General features: G+C 36.2%; 3 pseudogenes across 1 annotated transcript; all 3 read right to left on the bottom strand.

Moving 5' to 3' along the window:
- Window positions 1-89: 89 nt before the first annotated feature.
- Window positions 90-3,459, bottom strand: LOC147948915 (uncharacterized; annotated as a pseudogene).
- A 4,369-nt stretch (window positions 3,460-7,828) lies between these two features.
- LOC147948914 (uncharacterized) lies at window positions 7,829-8,724 on the bottom strand (annotated as a pseudogene).
- Window positions 8,725-14,644: 5,920 nt separating this feature from the next.
- LOC109127394 (uncharacterized) lies at window positions 14,645-16,255 on the bottom strand (annotated as a pseudogene). The gene is made up of 4 exons (XR_002033996.2): window positions 16,142-16,255; window positions 15,974-16,035; window positions 15,532-15,880; window positions 14,645-15,434 (listed from the first exon to the last, which is right to left on the bottom strand). The product of XR_002033996.2 is annotated as an uncharacterized LOC109127394 (transcript).
- Between the last annotated feature and the right edge of the window lie 1,074 nt (window positions 16,256-17,329).

Below are 17,329 nucleotides of genomic sequence, written 5' to 3'. Positions count from 1 at the left end.
GAAGAAGGTATGCTAAATCGTTGCCGCGTTTGAGAACAAAAAGCGAGGCGTCGGATTTGCTTTGTTTGAAGTCTACAATGATACCAAGCCTAAGGTGCTTGTTTGAGACCGTAAAGGGACTTTCCGAGGAGACACACATGCGTAGGCCGAGTGGGATCGACAAATCCAGGAGGCTGATGCATATAGACTGTCTCGTCAAGATCACCGTATAGGAAAGCGTTTTTGACCTCTAGTTGATGAACATGCCAATTAAGAGAGACAGCGACTTGAAGGACGGTACGTATGGAGGCGGGCTTGACTAAGGGGCTGAAGGTTTCATCACAATCAATGCCGATTTGCTGTGATTTACCATTTGCGACCAGCCGAGATTTGTAACAAGAGAGCTGTCCACCTGCATTGAATTTGTGTCTAAAGATCCACATAGAACGCACGGTGTTAGTGTTCAAGGGCCGTGGGACTAGTGTCCACGTACCAGCTGCAATTTGAGCATTATATTCATCCTGCATAGCATTGGTCCAATTCGCATCTTTGGCAGCTTGGACATGAGAGAGAGGGAGGGGTAAAATCATGTCAATGTGAAGAGAGAAAAATTGTTTCTTTTTACTAATACCACTACGACTCCGAGTTTGAATGACATGAGGAGGTTGAGGAGGAGCTTGGGCAGCCGCCGTGTCCGTTGATGATGGTTGACCGGAGGGAGAAGGACGAACTGAGGTGTTGGGTTGAGAAGAAGAGGTGGTAGTCGTGATGGTGGAGGAGGGTGGACCGGAGGTAGAAGGCTGAGTAGAAAGGGTGGGTGGAGAAGGGGATGTTGTCGTCGTGACTGTTGGTGAGGGTAGAACAGTGGTAAAGGGTTGAGTAGATGGAGTCGGCGATGGTGAAATAGTGGTTTGAGGAGTTAGAGCAGAGGAGAGGGATTGGAGAGGCAGGTAAGTAAAGATATTGGAAGGTAATGCTGACGAGGAAGAGGTAGAAACAGAGGATTGAAAAGGAAATGAGTTTTCGTCAAAAATAACGTGTCGGGACAGAACAATTCGGTTGGTGTGAAGATCCAAACAGCGGTAGCCGCTATGGTTTGTTGGGTAACCGAGAAAAACGTATTAGCAGAACGAGGAGAGAGTTTATGAATGGAGGTAGGGAGGAGATTTGGGTAACAGAGGCATCCAAAAATGCGAAGGTGGTTATAAGAAACAGGTTTTTGAAACGAACGTGTGAAAGAGATCTCATTGTGTATGGAAGAAGAAGGAAGAATGTTGAAAATATGAGTGGCCATGTGAAGAGCTTCAACCCAATAGGAAGGAGGCATATGAGCGTGGAAGAGAAGAACTCGGACTATGTTGTTGAGAGTGCGGAGCGTACGTTCGGCTCGGCCATTCCGTTGAGAAGTGTGAGGGCAAGAGAACCGAGATTGAATGCCATGGGAGGAGAGAAAGGTGGTTAACTCACGACGAGTATATTCGCCACCATTGTCACATTGAAAAGCTTTGATTGTTTTATGAAATTGATTTTGAACATAATGAAAAAAATGTAAAAACTTCACTCTTTTGACGTAAGGGATAAACCCAAAGAAAATGGCTGAATTGATCCAAAAAAATAACGTAATATCTTATTCCACTAACACTTGAAACAGGAGATGTCCAAATGTCAGAGTGCACAATATCAAAAGCAGAAAAAACTTGTGAGGAAGAAGAGAAAAACGGTTGACGAATATGTTTCCCCAGCTGACATGGGTGGCATAAGGGAGACGTATCCGGTTTTGAACACTTAAGAAAGCCAGAAGAAATTATAAAACTAAGAGTGGAGTTCCCGGGATGACCGAGACGACAATGCCAAACAGAAGGAGAATGAGAGGTGGAAACAAAAGCTTGCGGAAGAGGAGACGATGGTGGTGAGATGGAGTAGAGGTGACCGTCGCTGTTACATCGGAGTATCGCAGCTCGAGTTGGAAGGTCCTTGATAAGAAAACCAAAAGGATCAAATTCAATAGAGCAAAGGTTAACGATAGTAAACTGACGAACATAAATCAAATTTTTTAAAATTCTAGGGCAAAGCAAAACATTATGAAGAGAGAGAGGTCGAGAAGATGTTGAAATGGATGAGTTTCCGATAGTGGCAGAAAGTCGAGAACCGTTACCAACTGTGACTAAGGGAAGAGACGCATAAGAGAAGGGAGAGGAAGAAGATATAGAAAGCATACATGGTTGGGATGTAAGGTGAGCGGTGGCACCAGTATCCATGTACCAGCCAGAGTCTGTTGGGTTGTTTAACGTCATCGTGTTGAAGGCACTAGGCAGAGCAGTTGGTATGAAGGCTTGTTGCAGTTGTGGTGATCCTTGGATGTGCGGTTGGGAGGTCTGAGTGAGATAGACATCACCGTGTTGTTGAGGCGCTGATCCAAGAATACCATTGTGCACAGGAGAGTATTAAGGTGGAAATGGTTGTGGTGAGGCGTTGGTAGGGCAGTATTGTGGTTGCCAATTAGGTTGTGGTTGTTGCGGCAGCCAAGACCAAGACGGTGGAGAAGAGTGGCGAGGATTCCAGTTTTGATTAGAGTTGTGTCGTCCGTGCCCTTGACGTCCACGATGGCCTCTGTTGTTACGTGGACCGCCTCTGTAATTATTATTTTTGTAGTCTTGTGTAGGAGGAAAAACAGAGGAGTGGGTCTGACGATGAGGCGTCGTGGTGAGAAGAACCTGAGAAGATGAAGCGTTGTCGTCATTGTTGGGAACGGAGTGATGTTTGGTCTTGAGGCGAGATTCTTCATCAATGAGCATGGATCTGGCATCTTTGAATGAGCAGGGTGGTGAACGATGTTTGATGACGTTGATAATGTTATCAAACTTAGATGTAAGACCATTGAGAAGATGCATCACTAAGGCACGATTAGAGACGGGAGAGTCGACATTGGCAAGCGTATCAGATATGGATTTGAGCTTTTGACAATAGTTGTGAACAGGAAGATCACCAATGGTAAGTGTGCGGAGTTCGTTCTCCAGATGAATCGCGTGCGCCTCTTTGTTGTCCGGAAGAGATTCTCAAGTGTGAGCCAGAGTTCCCGAGCAGAGCATTGAGTTTTCAGAACAGAGGTGAAAAGAGATTCGGATATATAGTACCGTAGATCCACATCTTGACAGTATTATCGAGTTGTTTCTAGTTTGTGTCGGTAGGACCAGTGGGAATAGAGAAGCCATCGATATGGCCGGTGAGGGAGAAGCTGAAACAATGAGTTTCGAAGAGAATGCGCCAGGAATCATAATTCATCTTGTTCATATCAAGAGTGATAGGAATGTGGGAACGGATCTGAGTGAGACTGGCAGCGGAGGTAGGAGAAGCGGTGGGTACGGCAGTTGTCGCCATCAAAACCAGAGAAAGAAGGAAAGAGATAAAAGAGAAGAGAAGAGACTTGAAGACGAAGGATGAGAGAAAGAAGAAGAATGAGAGACTGCAGAGAAATTTAGGTTAGAGACAAGTCTCTGATACCATGTTATTTGATAAGAAGCACAAACTGTGCCCTTCTCTGTATATTGCATTATCAATATATAGTAATACAAGTGAATCAATCTAAGTAATTACAGAATAAATATACGGTATCACAAAATAATAATTCTATTATTGTGTTTCCTATTCTATCAATGCTTCATGGATTTACTAGTTTTAAAAATGGTATTTTATTGTGTTGTTTTTAGATAAGAAGCTTTGCAGCATTATAATATGAGTGAAGATTTACTAATGATCATTGTAAACTCTAATACGTAAACATATGTTTAATACAAACCATTTGAACCATAATTGTCGCAAGTCATCCATAGGCGTAACCCAACATAGTCATTTGAGTCTATTGATTTATACACCTAAGTGGTATCATTGTCTCGTTCAGAAACCTATTTTTTTCTTTTAAAAAGCTATTGTCGTTTCGCCGAAATTGGTAGATTCATGTAAGAGAGAACCGTAATTGCAACAAATAGCGCCCCACAGTTTAATTTTGTTGTCGATTTGATGAATTTCCTTTGCATATTTTATATAATATTTTAGCAAAGATGGAGTGTGACGTACACTGAGATTGTAGATGAAGCGTGTTGTTTCTTTCTTTCCACTGTTCAAAGAGGGAGACCTTGCCACACGAGATAAAGGTGGAAACTTACACTACAAGAAAATAATGATATTGCAATATTAAAAATTGTTGCTCCATGCCAATATATAGTTGCAAATATAGAATCGCAATGAAAACGCAACCAATTTTATATAGTTGCTGATTGGGTGTTGCAAATTACAATTTGTTGCATAGACATATACATCGTATTAATGCAACAATATTTTTGTAGCAGATTTTTCGTGTAATTACAACCCGTTTGCAACATTAAATTGTCGTAAATCATTGCTACACAAAACATAGAACAAATATCATTGAAATTTTGCTACACTTATATTACAAGATACATTTATTACAAATGTTTTTTTTAACAGTGACATGCATAATTTGTTGTAAAGACTCTTGTGACTAATATTTTATAATATTATAATTTTATATTAGTTATACAAGGAGAAACATCCAACAAATTAATAAATATAAGAATACTCCAAAACATCAAAAGAATTAAAAATAAATGCCAAACAAAATCACAAAAACTTATACTAGCTTATTTTAAAAGAGAGAACAACTTTTTTTCTTCTGAGAAAGGGTTTTAAAAAAAAGATAACAGTTCTCCATTCATTTAAGCTCCGTAATCCATCTTTGGTTTCATCAATTTTGGTAGGCTTTAGCAAATCCATGGTTATTGGTTAATGATTCATCTGAAAAAAAAAACAAAAGGTAGAGTTAATATTAAAACAAACTCAAACAAATCAAAATACAAAAACTAAATCAAACAATTCACCTTTGTTGGAATGATAAAAAAATCTTTACATAAATCTGGTAAAACTGTAAGAGAGGATAGAAAATCTTGGGTCATTTCGTGGAGACTTTGGAAAGATCGTACATTTCCAAACTTCAATATGTTTCTTAATTACCTTTGAGACTTTGAAAATATATGAAGTAGTTGTAAAACTAAAGTAAATGGAAAACTTTATATATACAAAGAGGAAATCTAATCGAGATATTAGAGTATCTAGTCGTGTGATACTAAAGGTCCCGAAATATATCTTAGAAGAAATGAGAAATGAGAAAATAATGGAATGAAACAGAGAAGTCAGTTAGTTACATCTTACATGTGCCGATCGTCTCTCTCTAAACTAAACTCGTCACACTTCTCTCTCCTTCTTCCTTCTCTCTCAGTTAATATATTATGTATGATAAATGTTTAATGGCAAGCAAATACTATAAGGGCATCTGCATTGGAGGATCAATTTTTGGTGTTCTTAGATTAAAAATATTATGAAAATAATATAAGATCATTAGTTTAGATCTTTTGTTAAGAAGTTGGTTATTGGGAGAACATGTTGAAGATCATAAAATTTATTAATATAATAATTTTAAACATATTATAATTATAAAAACTTCAAAAAATAACATTTAAATTGCAAACTTAAAAAACTTATACTAAAATTCAAAATACAATACCAAATTTTTATTAAAAAAAACAAACAACATATTACTTAATTAAAGCACACAAACATTGTAATTAATTAATACATAGTTTAATGTCCAAATTTATTCCATATATTCTCAATCAAATCCTCTTTTAATTTGTGATGTGCTTGTTTATCATGAATTATTGTATGAGCATCACCTAAATCCTTAAGATTTGAAGGCATATTTACGGAAAACGTAAGATCCGGAGTAGATCCGGTTCCATCTTCTTGTTGGAATTCTTGTTCTTTATAGAGTGTGTATGAATCTCGTTCATCTTTGACAATCATATTATGGAGTATGAGACATGCTCTCATAATATATGCAAATTTACCCTTCACCCAAAAAAGAGATGGATTTTTAATCATGGCAAATCTAGATTGCATGACTCCAAATGCACGCTTAATATCTTTTGTGCACCTTCTTGACGTTCTGCAAACAAACGATGTTTCGGATGTTGTGGTTGTGGGATGGATTTAACAAATGTCGCCCATTCGGGGTAAATACAATCCGTCAGATGGTAAGCCAAATTATACTAACTTCCGTTGACATAGTATGTAACTTCGGGAGCTCGACCGTAAATAATGTCATTAAATACTGGTGATTGATCAAGAACATTTAAATCGTTACAAGTACCTGGAGCTCCAAAAAATGCGTGCCATATCCAGAGATCTTGTGAAGCTACCGCCTCCAAAACAATTGTTGGTTTACCGGTGCCTCGTGAATATATTCCTTTCCAAGCGGTTGGGCAATTTTTCCACTTCCAATGCATACAGTCGATGCTTCCAACCATCCCGGGAAAACCCCGCTGTTCTACATAAAAGAGTAGCCTTTGAAGATCCTCTGGTGTGGGTCGGCGTAGGTATTCAGTGCCAAACAAGTCAGCTATTCCGACGACGAAATATTCCAAACATTTACGAGCAGTTGATTCAGCAAGACGTATATATTCGTCAACCGAGTCCGACTAATAGTCAAATTGCTGCAGTACATTGTTGTAGAAGTGAAACCATTCCGGAAGGTTGCATCCTTTTTTGGTTTAAAATATGGAACTTCTTCACTGAGACGATTCACAATACGCAAGAACAATGACTTGTTCATTCGAAACCATCGGCGAAATTGCCTCTCCGTGTAAGTCGGATTATCACTAAAATAATCGTTCCACAAACGTTCGTGCCCATCTTCCCGTTTTCTATCGATATATGTACGTGTATTCCTTTCGGCCGAAATATCCTCTTCAGCAGTTTCAAATTGATTATTAAATTGCTCTTGAAAAAATTGGTTAAAACTATCATTATTTGGATCATAATGATAGTGAAAATTGTTGGAAGAAGATGACATAAGATGTACAAGAGAAAATAAACTTGCAATGAGAACTTTGATTGTATGTTTTTGGTAAGCGAAGGAAATGTTTGTTTTTGATGAAATAAAACCTTGTGCTCTTCTCATATATATAGAGGGATCATCAACTCTTGTGATACATCAACTCTTGTGACTCTGTCAATTTTTGAGTTTAAAACTAAAATCCAAACAAACAAAATACCATCATACAATTCACGGGTTCACTAGCCGATCACGGGTTCACTAGCCAAAAAGCCTACAATCATACAATTCACGGGTTCACCATCCCGGGTACATACCAAAAAGCTTATAATCATACATAAAGCCTAAACAAATTTACTTAGTACCAATACCATAACCATCATACCAAAGCAAACAACAACTACCAATTCAGGGGCCATTTGAAACAATGGTTTCTTCTCTCGTGCCTCAGTAACAAGCCTCTCCAGATTCACCAACCTCCAATCTGAATGGTTTTGATGGTCCTTGAGCTGGATCAGTTGGTCCTTGAGCTGGATCAGTTGTGTCTCATAATCAGGAAGTGGTTCAGCTTCACGACTCCACAGACTTGTGAATCCAGTCTCAGTTGATGGTTGCGGAGGATAGTAACAGGTCTCAGCCTCCTCTTCGGACTCTTCGGAACTATAGTCTAATGGGCTGTTTATTCCATAGTCGTATATAGAGTCAAGTCCCATGTCTTCTTCAACCTGAAACCGAAAACACATATATAAGTTTCCAATTAAAATATAAACGCTTATGTAACAGGTGATTTAGTAACAAAAGATCCGAGATTCATTAAAATCATAAGAGAATAAGTTGAACAATGTCACATATCTGATTCATAAACACATTAAAAACATAAGACAAACATAGTTAAAACAAACATAAACTACAACGGACATATCATCTACTATTTCTTCTAAGTTAAAACAGTTCAGCCATTAGGTTCTTCTTTAGAGCTTTTTCATCTTCGTCTAGAGTTTCTTTCTTGGCAATGAGAGTGTCAAGAATGGACATCTTTTGGAGTTCTTTCATGCCCTCCAAATCCTTCTGTTTTATCTCCCACATGTGACTAAACTCTGCATATGGTGCAGCCTTCTCTTTACCTTTGTTCCTTAATTTTTTCATTGCCTTTATGCCATGAGGCCTGCTCTCGTGCTTACCAACGACAGAACCTGTAGATGGTGCAGCATCATCCGCTTTTCTTTTGTTAGAGCTGGTTGTCTTTGGAGTGGGGTTTATAGCCTCCAGGTTTACCCATTTATGTTCATAGCGTAGCACATTCCAAGCATACTCCAAACCAAACTTCTTCTTGTACAACTTAGTGTAGATTTGGTGAGCATTCTGCAGAATATCTAAATCGTTCATGCCACCAGCTTTCTCACTCTCTGCCTCTGCAAAAGCTCCACATAACCTGCTCACTTCCTTACTGATTTTTTGCCATCTTTGTCTACAATGGTCAGGGCGCCTAGGCTCAACACCACCAAGTACATGACTACTTTATTTATAATAGTCTCCTATACGGATCCAAAAGGACCTGCCTTTTGGCCATTCCCAACTATTGCATCCTTCGATGTGTTTAACCAGCCGCTTATTAGGACTAAGTCATCTTGTGTGGACCATATCCTTCTCTCCCTACATTGTTCTGCTGTCTCTTCTGATTGACTAGAAGGTTGACTCGGCTGTGAACTAGTTTGTGAACTAAAAGCAGGGATTTGAGAGGAACCAATGTTTACATTGGGAGCAAAGCTGTCATATGGGAAGTTAAGAAGGCTAAAGTAGGATTGAGACTGACTGTTAGGAGTATTGTTTCATTCCATAGCAATCAGAATTAAACAAGGAAGAAGCTGAGGCAAAGATATTATTGGAAAGTTCTTAGAGATTGGTTAAGAAAGAAGTAAATAAGATAGATGATAGAAGAGAAGTAAAAGATATGAGAGATTGAGTATTTGGGTCGGATGTAATATAGAGAAGTTAAGAAGATCATTAAATCAAAAGTTTGGTGTTGTTAGAGACTTTTAATTCTAAATAACCATTACCTACTTCAGTCAAATCAGAAGTAAATAAAGGTCATTGAGTGTTTTTTATATGTAAACCAAGACATTCATATTATTCATTACATACTCAACTAGTTTTGTTAAAGCATTCATATTATTCAGTTTTAAAAGTTTTAAAAGTTTCAAAGCTTTCATAGAAATCAGTTTTTAAAATTTTTAGACAACTCAAACCTAAAAAGCAAAACTACAATCAGAACTTATCCGTGAATAACCACTTATACGAGAACATGACCAGATGATAACAGGTTAGATGCTGAGACATACAAAGCAAAACAAAGTGACACTAAATTCACAACAACTCAATTATATTACACAAGAAATAAACCGAATCAAACATCTGAGACAAACACAAAACAATTCTGAGAAACTCATTACACAATCAAACAACACTTAACAAGCCACTACAATCAAATAAAATCTATGAATAAACACTTACACTGCTACACAAACCAACCTTGCATTCCATATAGTGAGTGTGACTTACATTTCAGTATCGAGCAAATGCAGGTTTGTCTGTGGGAAGGTTGTTAAAGGGTGAGGGACCAGGGTTCGAGGAACGCCTGATGCACCAATAACCTACTGGTGGATTTAGATATCCACAGTGATGGGTTAGGATCGATGCCCTGCATGGCCAGCCTATGGGGGCAACTAGCAGTGAGCCTAGTGGGGTTCACGGACGGGTTGTCACAAGAATGACATAGGGGAAGGTGTGCGTGGGATGAGATGACTTTTACTGTTGATCTATATGTTATTAATGTTATGGTTCTGTTTAGTAGGTTGACTCAAAATTTTGGAAGATTATTTGATGTGGTGGACCCGCTTCTTTGTGGATTAAATAGAATTTAGATGTCTATAAAACTCAACAATTAGAGTTGTTGAAAATAGAAATGGACTAAAGTAAAATAGTACAATAGATAATTAATAGATCAATGCTAACTTGGCAGAAAGAAAAACGAGAAAATATAACTTTACATATAGACTAGCAGTTGATCCGCGTTACGCGCGGGAGTTAGATGAAGGTGTTTTTGTATATTGTTTTTTGGTTAAGTATTTTTTTTCTTCTTGCGTCTGGTTATGTTGTTTGTATGTTTTTCTTTGCTGTTTTGTTGGTTTTTATTTTCCTGTATGTTTTATCAGCTAGTGTAATGTAGTAAACTTTCCATTTCAAATAAATGTAAATCGTCTTGATTTTTTAATTAGTTTTTTAAAATATAGAATTTGAATTTAAGTTTGTATTGTAATAGTTGTTGTCTTGCTTAAGTCCTTAGTTGTGCTTAATTTAAATTATTTGTCATTTTTTGTTTGGATTGTTATTTGCTTATATTTTATGTTGTTGTAGGATATTTTTTAATTATTTTATTATGTAATTAGTAACATGTGCGAGTAGTTTGTTGTCAATACTTTTGTGTTTGTAGTCATTAGGTAGTGGTTTGTAATTAAAAATGTTTTAAAATGTTAAATCTATATATATATTTTAAGATACATTTTGGGTTCTACCTTTTTATTTATATTTATTTAAAAACTTATTTACAAAGTTAATCCCTAATAAATTTCCAAAAATGACAAAACTTCAGATTTTGTTTCCTAAATATTTTACATTCCATTCCAACTAAAAGTTACAGCAAAATCAATATGGAAACAGAAACCATGATATATTTAATCACACATTTGATCATATTTTGAAGATATTATATCTCTGAATCATTTGCAAACGAAGAAAACAACAATTTGATTTCTATTTTGTTTTCCAATACCTGTGAGTTTTGATTCTTAACTTGAGACAATCTTTGATTCACATTTATTTAAATATTATAATTAACATATATAAACTTAATAAAATTTTAAAATTTTAAAATATTACGAATATGTAAATTAAAAAAGTTTAAAATACTATATAATATGGTTATATAGTAGATGAGTTATAAAGAGAACATGTTGGAATTAATAAAATATCATTAAATTTGTTCTAACATGGGTTAAATCCTCATTTTATTATTTTTTAACACTATTAATATGTAACATCCGTGAACCGAAATCCCGGTTTAGGGATTGCATCGGTCGATGCAGAAGGTGCATCAGTCGATGCAGGTTTAGTTTTCTGCGTTTTGACTTAAGTTAAACGCTGCATTTTTGGCAAAAAGAGAAGGAAAAACCCTTAATTGATTCTTTTGTCTCATTAGTCGACCTTTGGCCGTTTTTGAGAGAAAACAGAAGAGAGAAAAAGTTCTTGAGAGCTCTTGGAGATTTTGGGTGATTTGAGGCAGTTCCTGTAGAGATCTGTAGCTGGGATCGTTGTAGGAGCTTTCTGGAAGTGTGTTCTTGCTTGTTTGAGGTTCAGATTCGTCTTGGCAAAGGTAAGTGCAGGACCATGGCTTATCTAAGCTAGATAACTCTCTAATTTGCTTGTTGTGTGTTGTTAGACTTGTTAGATTGATAATTGGGGCGTTAGGAAGCTTTCTTGTGGCTTGGGATCGAGTTTTGTGGTTGTAGGAACGAAGATCCGGCGAGAAGCTTTGGGGAAAACACGATGCTCGGCGTTGCATTGGTCGATGCATATCTTGCGTCGGTCAATGCAAGTGCGAGGACGGCGCATAAAACTCTAGGGTTTTCGTGTTATGTCGAGCATGCGATGGTCGATGTAGTGCGAGTGTTGGTCGATGCAAGTTCATCGAGCATCGACCGATGCAACCCTGTGTCGGTCGATGCATCCCCCTGTGGTGTCGGTCGATGCATGTTGGTGTCGGTCGATGCAGAGTCCTGGTTTGGTTAATTGTTGTTTGTTGATTGTTGTTTGATGGTTAGAGATGACTCTACTGCTTGTGTGTATAGCCCAGTAGATATGAGGATTGCCTTACTGAGTGTTTATAAAATACTCATGCATTGTAATTTGTGTTTGTGGTGCAAAGGCAAAGTGTGATCGTGGAATCAGGGCAATGAAGAGGAGGATGTTCTAGTGGTTCGCTTGGTTGTCTGGCTTCTGTTAGGTTGCTAGAGTTGAGTCCTAGAATGTTGTTTAGGATTGTTGGTTCTCTGGTTTATGTTGTTTGGATCATTAGTTTATGATTGGAATTATTACTGGTTATTATATTATTGGTTATTTATTGGTATTGTTATTTCCGCTGTTATTGTGGTTAGGTGGCTAGTGGGTATGTGACCATTAGTCGTAGTTTATTTATTACTATTTATTATTTATTATTAAAAAAAATGGGTCGGGTCGTTTCATAATATTAGAATATTTGACATATAAAATCAAGTTGATTTTAAGAGAATTTGTTAGAAATGACCTTTTTGGCATACCCCTTTTCAAAAATGCCTCTTTTTTTGAACATTTTCATTTTTGCCCTCTTTTACGCAATTACACTATGTTAAATTAATTTTTAGAATTTGTTTTTTAGGTTTGGGTTTCCAATTTACATTTAGAATATAGTTATAAGGGATAGGGTTTAGTATTTGGGGTTTAAGGTTTAAAATTTTGTCATTATATATATTAAAAGGGTATTTTTTAAAATAGATACTATGAAATGGTATTTTTGAAAAGTAAATAGAAAAAGGGTATTTTCAAAAATCCCCCTTCATTTAACTAAGACTGTGTAAAATAATTAAATCATTAGGCATAATGTGACTTAATCCTAGCGTATAGATGACTTATTATGTATTTAGATCCTTTATTTTTTGTTATAATAATTAAAAATCAAAATAGAATCTCAAATACTAAACAAAACAAACTAAATATAACGAACAAATGGTCATGAAGTATATTGCGGGTTAAAAAATTAATATAACTTTTAACCGTACCAACTGCCGGAAAATTTACTTATTTTTAATTTTCAAAACATCCAATATTTAACAAAGAAATACAACATAAAATATGAATAATAATAAAAATTATATGCACGCGGTGTACCGTGGGTTAAAATCTAGTTACTTACATTTCTGTTTTCATTGAGTTTTTTTTTTTGTTTCAGCCGTTTGGCCTTATTTTCTGTTAGCATTAAATTTGTGTTGGCCTATTGGGTCTTTAGTGGTATGTTTTTGAGGTGGGAATGATTTTGTTCCTTTTTTTTAATATCATGTCTCTTTAATGGATAGCAGATAAGCCATTTTTTCGATCTACAAGACAGTTTAAGTTTTCAAACAGTTTGAGTTGCATTTTCGAAAGAACCCAACAAAGATTTACAAATCTCTCTATTATCATATCCTCTCTGCTTAACTGTATTTTGGTTATTGAGGTTATTGAAACAGATGAAGCAGGATAGAAGTTCTCAAATGCAAATTCAATCTGCTCTTCCCAATTTTTCCGAAATCAGAACTGAGATGCCGATCTGGACTCAAAAGCTAGCGTTCAGAAGTTATCGGTATGTCCTAACCCAATCACTCTATATCACCTTTTTAAAAGTCTCAAATTTCATACATATCTTATGCAATTACATATCTAACAGGGCTCAACAGCTATTTCAAGTTCTGATATGTTTGGCGATGGACCCGATTATTCCAACTTCGATATCACTGTGAGCGAATTTATAAATTGGATTTCGTTCATGGTAAAGCTCAGAGTAGGATCAAATTCTTAAGCCTTAGTTGAATCTGATTATTTTTTAATTTATCTGGACTTTGTTCATTCCACAGGCGCAGCAATATATGTTATCTCTTGCGAACATAGCTGAAGAAACAAAGAATAACCTTCGAACATTACTTGTACTGTGGACATAATGTGGAACTCGAATTTCTGCATCTTTTCCTTGAACTGACGGTGTGTGCATCTCTTACATTCTTACATTGCTGGCGACTAATGTTAATTGAATTTTACTTGTGTTTCCCTATTCTTCTGTAAGTGTTTGTCTTTTGGCGTTTTAGTAGTTTTTCCTTTTGAATTTTAAATAGCTTTGTTTTTCTTAGCCGGCTATTTATATGATGTAGTTGTCCCTGAAGCTTCTTTTTTTTTTTTTTTGAACAAAGTTGTCCTTGAAGCTAAAGAGTTCTTTGCATATGTCTATCTCCTCCTGGTCTAATACTTTTAGACCTGCTTTTCAGCTGGTTTGTGGGTAGTGTCTTCAATATATGTTGATCCTGTATGTTCTGTTATTGTTATCATGTTAAGCGGTGGAGTTTAATTTTTATCCTCCCAATCATCTGTATTGTTGTTATACTTTCAGTTTCATTCTGTCGTTCTCTTTATATTAGTTTGGAGGCGTGGTTAATGTTTATGAAGAAGAAAAACAAATAATTTTATTTAGGATTTTGGACTTTTTGAGAAGATGATAACATTGGTGATCCTTATTATTTTCCATAAAGCTAAAAGAAAAAAACAAACTTGATCATTTGTTTGTAGTAGTAGCAGTGTGGACATCTAGAGCATAAGAGCATAGAAAACTTTACCGGTGAGAGACATTAAAAACTTAGACAGGTATTGTCCGTGATACAAAATGTAAACTTCAATATATAGTTTAGAGTTGCCACTATAAATTTGTTTTTTTAGCCTTTCGTATTGAATTACATTTTCAAGTTCATACTCTATGGTTATTGGACTAAGTTTCCTTAGTGTTTAGATTCGACGTGTCAGATTTTTGGACTACATGTTAAGAGGAAAAAACAATATGTATATGTTTCCATATATATTTTTATATTAAAATTTTAAAATCAAACTATCTAGCAACAATAGATCTGGCTTAATTTTGCTTACAATAATACTTAATTGTAATTGTATATAACGAAAGGGTCTGTTTTGCCAAGGAACAGAGTGATTGCTCTATAAAAGTTGACCCAGCTGGGTCAATTAAACAACAGATGATAAAGTTGCTAGTGGACAAACCATAACTGGCTTGTACATTGTCTCGCAGGCTCCATGCAGCAATTCCAGATACATGGTTCATGTCAGGCTCTGCGAGGACCATGGTGAACTCAAGTTCTGTGTTTTGAACCCTTCCGTGCGAACTTAGACTCTCTGCTCACTCTAACACCATGAACCAGACTACCACCATCGGCATGTTGGCTCAAACCCGAGTCAGAACGATGGGCTGTCCTCACACTAACTCTAACACGAGGGCTCCTCGGTCTCAGAGACTTTCTAAGACGTTCTTCTTTTCTGCATTCTCGCGGTCTCGCCTCGATCTATGGTACGTGAACGACCCACATCATTATCATCATCATCATCATCAGTATCACTATTATCACCGCAATCATCCTCTATGTATCTGTGGTGTCTGCGTCTTTTTCTACGTTTAGAGTGTAAGAGATCATAGCAGAAGAAACTACAGCAATAGCTAAGAATGTAGAACCAACAAGAGTCCAAAACCCATAGGAATCCGCAGAACCCGTGGATGATGATACAATGCCAAAACCCAACTTTGTATAGCATGTAGATGAAGAATAGAGAAAGTAGGATACGATTACGATTAAGGCGGTTTTAGCAAGATTCGCCACGCAAAACTTCTCAATGTAGCATATGAGATCCCAAGGTGATGGACAAACCGATTAACCGAACTGTTCCAAGTAATATTTGTTTTAGTTTCCGGCCTGTAAGCAGTCAAGTAAGATTATGGTAAATATAAGTGATGGTTTTTGTGTATTACCTGCAAGATTTTCCAGATAGAAAGTCAAGTGGAGAACTAAAGAAGTTTCCGATAGAATTAGAGAACCTGGTGAAGAATGAGTCCAACACGTTACCCATCACGACCAACTTCAGATTCCGATTATTATTATGGATAAGTTATACTTGTCTGCCGCAATAAGCCAATTTAACCATAATCATCAAGATTCAGGAAGCCATAATTTCAGAGAAGGGATGATCATATGATTAAACCGGGATGTGAAGGTTACGCTACTTAAAACCGGATTACAATGAAAAACAACTTGGATAGAAGAAGAAGCTGATCAGTCCATCCTTCCCTTTAGGATCCTCTCCTTAATCTCTGTTGGTGTTCTATCACAATGAAAGTATGTTTTAAGAACTTATTTTTGATAACAAAAGTGGAGAAACAATGAAGAAACCCATTAACGAGAAATGAGAACTTACACAATGTAAACATGTCCTCCCCAACCACTCAGACAATCACGGTCCACTGATGAGAGAAGTGCCTGGAAATGGAGGAGATGACATTATATAGGACTTCAACTTGCACCAATTTAAAAAAAAGAAGTGGGACTTCAATTGAAAGAGTGAGCATTGAAAGACTTGAATTACCCTTTTAGAGGAAGACGATGAAGATGGAAGTCAGGGAAGACAGTGAAAAGGTGTGGAGGATTGGCGAGGGACGCTTCAGGTCGCACAGGAGCGGACGGCGGAGTGGAGTTTGCAAGAAAAATGTTTTATTTCCAAGCATAAAAAACATGTATTATTAATGGATTGGGCTTTTAAAGAAATATGAAACAATGGAATCGGGATTGTTTTGTGGGTTGTGTAGAGAAATTGGGCTTATTAAACTGAATGAATTACTGATGTGGCAGCACCAGGAGTGAATAAAAGGTAACTTTATATATATATATATATATATATATATATATATACTATATTGTTTTTAATATCTTACCCCGCTAAAATCATAGAAGTTTTGATTACCATTTTATATATTACATATGAGTACATATATTGAATAGATCATTAAAAATTGTAAATCAAGATTTTTTTCTTTCAATTTCTTTTGTTGCTTTATTTTGACCGACTTCCTGTTTTTTATTATGCAGCAAAGATACAAGATTCGAGGACGAATTTTTAACCAACTTCCTGCTTTTTATTATGCAGCGAAGATACAAGATTTGAGGACGAATTTTTTCTTGGCTGGTGAGATCTGATGCAGCAACATATTTGGAAATTATCCAAAAATCTATTATTATTATCTTTTAATTTATTAATTATAATTATTCTAGAATATTCTATGTGTTAGGGTTTTTATGATTTATTATAAATAACCTTTTTAGGCATTCTATTTTAGGGAGTTATTGATGAACGTATTAATAGAAAGATTTAAAGAGGTTTTGATAAACTACTATGAAGAGTATTCACAAATCCATGAGCTTTTTCGAAAGCACTGAAAGAAGTACTCTCAAATCCTATTTATCTGGTATTTGTAGGAATCAACGGATCTCTAGTTCTATCCCTAGAAGCTTCCTATTTGAACTGTAAGTTTCCAAATGACAAGGCGGCAATAACTCATGAACATGTGATACAGTTCTAATACAGTAGCAAAAATATGTATGTATAATTGTGTATACATTTTTATTACTATTAGAATCACACCATACTGTATAGTTCCATCATCGTTCAGTCTAAGTCTCCAATGATAGACTTATATAGGGTCTGAATGGAAGCACCCAAATGCCTCGTTTGCAAACGAGCCGCTCTAATGATCACCAATCAACAAATCGTTTGGAG

This window comes from Camelina sativa, chromosome 2, assembly GCF_030686135.1.
Source record: "Camelina sativa cultivar CO46 ecotype springtype chromosome 2, ASM3068613v1".
NCBI lineage: Eukaryota > Viridiplantae > Streptophyta > Magnoliopsida > Brassicales > Brassicaceae > Camelina > Camelina sativa.
The sequence above is the reverse complement of the archived record's forward strand: the minus strand, read 5'-3'. Positions and strand labels throughout refer to the sequence as shown.